This window comes from Tamandua tetradactyla, chromosome 16, assembly GCF_023851605.1.
Source record: "Tamandua tetradactyla isolate mTamTet1 chromosome 16, mTamTet1.pri, whole genome shotgun sequence".
In the NCBI taxonomy this organism is placed as follows: domain Eukaryota; kingdom Metazoa; phylum Chordata; class Mammalia; order Pilosa; family Myrmecophagidae; genus Tamandua; species Tamandua tetradactyla.
In genome coordinates, this window is record NC_135342.1 from 7,680,589 (window position 1) to 7,689,580 (window position 8,992).

Below are 8,992 nucleotides of genomic sequence, written 5' to 3' on the forward strand. Positions count from 1 at the left end.
GCAACAGACTCATTTCTGTATCATACCCTTCTCAAAGGATCTGATCTGTTCAAGGGTCAAAATGACAGTTTTAATAAGATGCTGAATCACTTTACACTGTGAAATAAGAAATTGTGTATAAATACACTTGTTGTTTTCAATCCTCCTTTTTCTATACTACTTGGAAATGTTATATGGAAGATGACTAAATATAAGAGTTCATGTCAATTTAGTACAACATCTTTTATCTCTTTTTTAAAAAATATGGTGGTATTTGTTATTAGGTACAATTGTAACTAATTTACCCATCATCTAAAATGTGTAACTCTCTGGAAGGTTTCAAACAATGTATTTTTGCTTCCCTCATACTCATACACACAGATCTATAATGAAATTCACATTATTTTGGCCAAGAAAACTTAAAGTAGATTAATTAATGATGCCTTTTAGTAATATTAACAACTTAAACAATTATCATGACTGTCTAAATATCAGATAAAACAGACATTAATTTTAAAATAACTTGTTACTGTAGTTAGTATCATTGCACTTCTTAATATAATGTTTCCATATTATTTGATGGAAAAATCATTATGTCAATGATCATGCACAAACATATATTCACCTAAAACACATATATGCATGCACATATCTATAGAAACCTACAAACACACATATAAAAATTGAAAAATTATGTATGTGTGTGTGTATATATATATGTGCATTGTGTATGTCTGTATTTACTTCCCTTTTGTGTGCCACACTGTGTGGTATAATGGGTGAAAAATATTCTATGTGTCATATGTAAGAGAAAAAATATCTTTTCTATTTTGGTACTCCAAGATTCAATTCTTATGCATTAGACCAAACTAATTCTTGTTTTTCAATATGAATTAGTAATTTCTCATATAATCATTGAAATGTAAATATAGAGATAGCTGTATTGAAATCCCTCCTACACATGAAAAATCACTCTTTTGTTCTTTGGAAATCCACAAGCCACAAATTCAACATCAAAAAGGATTCATGGCATAATCTCTGTAAATAGCTATTCCCCCACTGCTTCCAGTTTCATGAAATGCTATACATAGTTCCTCACTTTGGAGATGTGAGAGTGCAACCCCAAACTCCCTCTAAACTGCCTAGCTGACATTCTCACATTATACATAAATGTCTGCCATCTAAGAATCCTGAAATTCATACAGCTTTATCTGATGGATCATTCGTTTTTAACTCTCAATATTTACTGTTTCTTTGCTTTTTTTTTTTTTTTGCATGGGCAGGTCCCGGTAGTTGAACCTGGGACTCCTGCATGGCAAGTGAGAACTTTGCTTGCTGAGCCACCATGGCATGACTTATTTGCTTTTAAAAAGGACATTTAATAGCTGCAAGTTTACAGTTCTATAGCTATAAATACATCCCAACTAAGGCACATAGAGAAAGTTAACTTGGCTCAAGAAATGGTGGTCTGGGAAGGCACGTGGCTGGTTTCTGCTGGTCCTTGTTTCTAGTTTCATTGCTTCCAAGCTCTGATGCTGGAGGTTTCCTCCCTAAGTGTCTGTGAACCTTAGCTTAGCTGTTTTGGAACAAAACTCTGGGTTTCATCTCTGAGCTTAGCATATTCTGGGGTTGATTCTTCTCTTCAGGTTCTGGTTATTTCTATCTCAATCTCCAAACATCTATATCATTGTCTGCTCTCTCCAAAATGTCTCCTCTTTTAAAGGACTTCAATGACTAATCAAGACCCACCTGGAATAGGTGGAGTCACATCCCCATCTAATCAAAAGGCCACACCGACAGGTGGGTGCATCACATCTCTGTGGAGACAGTCTAACTAAAAGTTTTCAACCTACAATACTGAATCAGGATTGAAAGACATGGATGCCCCCTCAAGATTGGATCAGGATTAAAACATGGCTTTTCTGGGGTACACACTACTCTCAAACTTGCATACCCCTCCATATTTTCCCTTTTCTACCCTCTATTTCAGTACTTAGTATTATGTTTGCGTTACAATTTACATTACATGTGCTCTGGTATTTAGTCAGATCCATGGTATATCCGTAATCTCAGTGTATATCTATTTTCCTTTTCAATTACTGTTACTCATGTCATTTTTTGTTGCATGCATTATTACTGCACTGGCAGGACATATGACACTTACATATATTTTTGTTCAACTTACCTTCATGTTTTAAACATAGCTGTACAAATAAATAAGTTCATGTATTTCATGCTTTATCCTAGACATTATGTCCAAATTTTTCCATCATTATGATCATTCCCAAATAGATTCATGAAAGCAGGACTTACAGGACACTATTCTTAGGTTACTTACATGTTTACAAGTATTTGCTTATGGCCTTTATACATGAGAACAGTTTAAATGTAAAGTTCTTGGCTCATACATTCATTCCTTGAGAATATTAAAATTATTTCTCCAGTAGGGTCATTCACATGGCAATCAATATTTCCCCTGGAAATATTGCCCTCAGAAACAACTAATGAATGAACAAATCCCACTGGCCTGGATGTCAGGCATACAATAGAGGCTAGAGAAGTATTCCACATGTGCTGGACTTTTGAAGTTCTCCATTCCTAGCCATCACCTACCTGCAGGGAATGTTTAATGAATTCTGCATAGTAATGCTGGAGCAGTTCTTCCACACAGAACTCATTGCTTCCATGTTAAATTATAACCCACTGTGATAGGCCCCTGAACCCCCATCAAACCTGGAGGGGGCAAGAAAACTACTGCTCACTTTTTAGTCAGTGAATACATATTTTTGTCTTGTTCTTTATCCCACTGCAGTTGAATTTGACCATTTCTGTATGTGAATGTTTTTAATTATACTTCAAACAACTCACAGTTCTCTAAGGATTCAAAGTAGATATTTCATAATGTTAATCTCAGTGCTTGTACAGAAACTGAAGTTGTTGTCCAGTTCCACCCCTTGCTAACTCAATATGACATAAGAACATTATTTTCCTCAGATTTCTGAATGACTTTCACACATGAACCTTTCTCAAGGAACTCTGTCAACATCTCTGCTTAGTTAATTTCAGAGTAAGTGTAATATCAGATTGCAAGTGTCATACACAAAGTTTTCACCCATAATCTCCAAAATGTTTTAGAACCTACTGGCTTTTAATTGTTTAGACTAACTCCACTGAAAAAAATTATTAAATTTCAACAGTATAGATATTTTCATCTAGCATAAATTTTTAACATTTTATTTACTTATTCTTTTTCTATTTATTGTTATATTTTGGGAGCAGGGGATCATGTTACTGCTCACCACTTTATTGCACTGTGATAGTTTCATAATTCTGCTTCCAAGTCTGTGGAGATAGCTGAAAAAACAAATGAACATTGTGCAAAACCTATGCATTATATGTTAGCCATAAGATTAGAAGAATTTATATTCTTTACCCAGGCAAAGCAGAGTCTGGAGACACTGAAGTCTTGACCCATGAAAACAAAGGGGCTGACAGTTGGGAAACACAAAGCAAATAACACACTCAAGTTCACCAGCAACTAGCTAATATTATCAAAAATAGAAATACAGGCCTGAAAGATGGAGGAGAGGGTGTAAAAGAATACAAAGATCCTCAGCAGTAAAAGGATTGTTTGTGTAGCTCTGGACTCAGGGGAGGATCTGGTGGAGAGGTTGGTCTTATGAATGTGTTGGGCCCACTGCTTGTGCCTGTACAGGATGGAAACCATGGAGCTGCTGATCCAGAGCATGAGCCCCAAACATGCAGAATCAGGGAAGGACAGCAATGAAGCAGAGATTGAGACTGTGATTTTTGTCATGTACATTAGCAGAACAGTACCCAAAACTTTTCTTCTTTTTGATGGTATCATTTCTCCAATTGCCCATCACATACATAGGAATAAAAATATTTACCAGTGTGAAGAGGAGCCAACACTGGGCTGTGAGAGGCTGATGTACTTGGGAGCTTTCACTTTAATCTCTGCCCACCTGGAGTTCTTGGGACTGATGGTGATGGCCTGGAAGATACTCAAGAGGCAGGTGCTGCCAATGGACACACCCCTGCCCACTCTGTGAATATAGAAAAGAAGTTTGCATCCAAAAATCACTGGAGAATTGTTTCTGCCCTAATGCAGCCATTGTCTCAGGGACCCCTCTGGAGAATAGAACTAAGGAATTGGCCGCAATAACGTGTTTGAGAATCAAGTCTGTGTTCCTTAACCTGCACACAGCAAAATGAAGGCAGAGGTAATTATAGAGAAGAGAAAAATTTCCAAAAATTCAAGCTATAGTCTGGAATAAGAAGACCACCCCTATTGCCAGACCCCTGGAGGACATTCTGCAATTTCACAGTGACTGATATGTAACTTCAGAGTCAGATGAGCCTGAAAGGAAATAGGAGATGTCAGCTATAATTATCATGTCTCCTAAAATCCAGTGTTCTCTGCTCACATTCATTCTCCCTTAGAATTTTTAAATGTGCTATTTTATTAAGAGGCATTTATGAGTTGAGTGTATGATATTTAAAAGCAAATTAGAATGTATGAAGGTCATATATGAGTTAACTTCTTTATTCTTCACAAATCCATGAGCTGGGCATTATTAAGAGTTTTGTTAGAAAGATGAGGAAAACATATACAGACACTTTAAGTGATTTGTCAAAACTCTCATCCTGTTTGGACATAAAGTCTTGAGTTAAACCTGGTGGGTTTGTTGCAAAAATAGTGCCTTTAATGACCATGCTATGGGAAGAAAGCTATGTAGAATGTTCTTCCAGAAATACATACCTATATTTACATTTGGTTTTATACCTTGCCATTGGGTTTTATCCTGGTGGTATTGTATTTTGCAATTTTGGTTATAGCAATTTTCTACTTACATGCATAAATATTGTATAAAGGCTTATACTGTCCATGAGGAAAGATTTAGAGAGCTTAATAAAATGTAGGTCCTAACAAAATGCAGACTGTAGAAAAGTAGCAAAGAAAAAATTCCATGATACAGTAATACCTTATTAATGAAACAATGTCTCCATATTGGGATAGGAACAGACTGACTCATCTGCATTCATGTCAGGAAGAAAAGGGATATTTTCCCCTATTGAAAGAATCATGGAACAATCTCATATTTTCTCCTATGGTGAGTGCCATGAAATACTAAGATGAATTAACACATTGGAGGGTATAAACTAAGTTAGTGCTTAGGTATATTTTAATGCCTGACTCAAATAAAACTGATAGCTATAAAGTGCGATTTCTGAAAGAGTTTATCTTTTTTTTTTTTTTGCATGGGTAGGCACCGGGAAACAAACGTGGGTTTTCAGCATGGCAGGAGAGAGCTCTGCCTGCTGGGCCACCATTGCCCGCCCTTATTTCTGAAAGATTTTAAAATGAAAACATGAGCAATAGAATCTGCAAACATTAAAATATTTGTATATCATTAATTGAATGCACAGATTTTTGGATTTTTATTAGAATATTTTCAAGCTGGAGCTTTATCAAAATGTATATAAGAGCTTAGCAGATGCTGAGTGAAAACCACAATATGAAGTTCTATATTCCCTAAATTCTGTTTCTGTGGCTTAAAGAAGGAAAAGAGAAAAAAACATAATCAAAGACTCTGGATGTTTTCAGTAGAGACATAATTACTGTCTTGATTAAGCATATCACAGTCCCAGAGTTACAGAACCATTTGCATCCCAGCAGTTTCAATTTACAGCTGCTGTTTCAACACAGGATGAGATGATTCCTGTAGATTTATCCTACTACTTTTTACATGTTTAGAACTATTAGAAACACACTTCTTGTAATTCTGAGAATTGTTTCCATGATTCCTATAAGGGTGGTTAGGCAACAATTGATTTCATAACTATAGGATTGGGCACATTTTATTTAAAAAGATATTTAGTCACCTAGATTAATCACCCATAATCCCTATCAGTGAGGATTATATTAAATCTCATGAGAGGCCATCAGAGACTGGTGTCTGGCTGGGATCCCATCTCTCTTTAAGAGCTCAGCCCATGCCACAGGAATGGTTTGTGCTTCCTGTGTGTCTTTGGCACTGGACTCAATTCAAACTCTGAAGGACCTCTTTTCTCATGCAGTCACTTTCCCAGACTCCTGATATGTCTCCTTCTGTTAAACACTATTTACTGAAATAGTAAACACTCACTGATTACTTCCACCTGCAAATACAGTGGGCTCCATGTGAAGTCATGACAGCCAATGTGTGTGTGTGTGGGAGGGAGGCAGCCATTTCCTGAGTTATGGACTTGAGATTCTGTGACCTTACCTATCCACAGAACTGCAATTATCATTTCACCTGGTGTGGCCTTGACAGTGCAGGCTTGGAATCTGAGAGTCTTTCTGAAAACATTTTTCACAATTGCTAATTATGAAAACCAATTATAATTATCTAGTTAGCACAATTAAAGAGATCATCAAAAGTTTTTGGCCAGACTCCTCTATTTCCAGGCTCATTGGAACAGGCAAGTTCTCCCATGCAGAGGGAAAATGATGTCAAGTTCTGATAAGTGAGTTACTAGAAACAAAGGGTTTGTATCTCTGAGAATAGTCTGTCTCCCTAAGACATCCTTCTACACCAAAGTGGGCAATTACTGATTTTTAGACCACTGGGCCACTCTGATTTACATAATTACACAAAATATGGAATCAACATACCTGAGAAACAGTTTCAAAATCCGAAACAAAGGAAGTATATGATAGCAAGCAAGCTGTGTCAGCTAATTTGGAAATCTAGATGATATGGGTTTTTTAAGGATAATATACCTTACCAGTATTGGAGATCCAGTCATGGTAAGATGTATAAAAAGCCAATATCTAGAGGAAGGACAAATTTATGAGACTTCATAATAAAAGCACCATGAACAGATAGTTTGATGTCATTCATTTAACTACCAGATAAATGAAGCTGATTCCTGAATTTGAGAGCATTGAATAGTCATGTAAGTCCTCTAACATTATTTTTGGCTGAATTTTCATTAATGAGCACTCATTCTTTTTGTAATCATTAATATGAGTTAAAAATTATTCCTTTGGCTTTACCTACAAATAAATTCTTGTTTTACCCAAGTCCACTATCAAATATCTCTACATGTATAAGTTAAGGATTAGAACCTTAAAAAGAACACGTCTATCACAGATACTCACACACATTTACACTTACACAGAGCAGATACTCATGCATGCACACCCATAGATACACACATTTTCTCACATAATTACAATCCATACACCTTAAAGCATATTTCCTCACAAGCAGGGATATGGGAAAATACATATCTCTCTTTCCTGGTTTGAAATGATGCATGGATCCTTGAAAAGCCATGTTTTAATCAAAATCCCATTCTTGATGGCAGAATAATCCCTATTCAATACTGTATTTTTGAATCTGTAATTAGATAATCTCCCTGGAGATGTGATTTAATCAAGAATGGTTGTTAAACTGGATTAGGTGACTACATGTCTCTACCCATTTGGGTGGGTCTTGCTTGGTTTACTGGGGTCCTATAAAAGAGGAAACATTTTGGAGACTAAGGGATTCAGAGAGAGCAGAGAATGCTACAACACCACGAAGCAGACAGTCCTCAAACCAGCGACCTTTAGAGATGAAAAAGAAAAATTCCTCCCAGGGAGCTTCATGAAATTGGAAGCCAGGAGAAGAAGCTAACAGATGATGCCATGTCTGCCATGTGCCCTTCCAGAAGAGAGAGAAACCCTGACTGTGTTTACCATGTGCCTTTCCAGATGAGAGAGAAACCTTCAATTTCTTTGGTGTTCTTGAGCTAAGGCATCTTTCCCTGGATGTCGTAGATTGGACATTTCCATAGACTTACTTTAACTGGGACATTTTCTCAGCCTGAGAACTGAAAAATAGCAACTTATTAAATTCCCCTCTTAAAAGTCATTCTGTTACCGGTATATTGCATCCTGGCAGCTAGCAAACTAGAACACTCTCCTTGCCTGACCAACCTGATATGGACACGCCATTCCCATAAACCAGTTATGACTAATACCAGCCCCCTGCCTGTCTTTAATTTCCCATTTGGACCCACATTCATACTGGAGAAGACTCAATAAATTTTCTTTAAGACACTGGTTCTCAGTGCCTTAAATGATAATGAACACTATGCATGAGGGGATGTTAATTCTTTACCTCAAGGCACTAAAATTGCTTTTATGAATTAAAATAATATGATTTATAACCCATCCTATACTGCTCACCTTCTCTGGTTCCTCTTGTTTCCTTCAATGCCCTTCATGTGCTTCCTGGGATGACCTCCAGCCTAAATAATTTGAAATCACAATTTGCTTCAGGACCTGCATTTAGTTTGTTTTAAGTAGACTTCCAACTTAAAAACTAATTTATTGAAGTAAAAAATAAGTTTTATTATTTATAAATTCATTATACATTTACAAATATAAAAATATCATTTTGATATTTATGATTTTATTTTATTTTTCATTCAAACAGAAAATAAATGTACAATTTCTTTAAATTTAATGGGCTTCTTTCATATTTTCCATGTTCATGCTTGGTCCTTTACACATGTGACACATTTGTATGTAAATCTTACAAGGTAGGCTATAAATTTCTTTTTACCCATGTTTATTATGTAATCCATTTATCCCTTATAGATAGGCCAAGCCACCTCTGACATTTCAGTATTTATTATATAAGAACATCTGTCTTAGGAAAATCGAGTATGTTTCATCAGTTTCTCAATTCATAATTATAACATACCATTGTCTTGTTATTCTATTAGAAAGAGTGTGGTATCTTGTAAGGCAATTCCCTCAAACTGTTAATTTTCAATAACTCTTTGCTATTTTAAACACAGCTTCCTTTATATTTTACAATTGCATTGTCATACTCTCAGAAAAAAAACTTTAGATTGGAATTGATTACGTTATTAATTAGTTTAGGGTGATTAAACACTTTTATTCCAACTAGAGATACATGTCACTCTCAAATTATTAAAATGTTCTGTAATG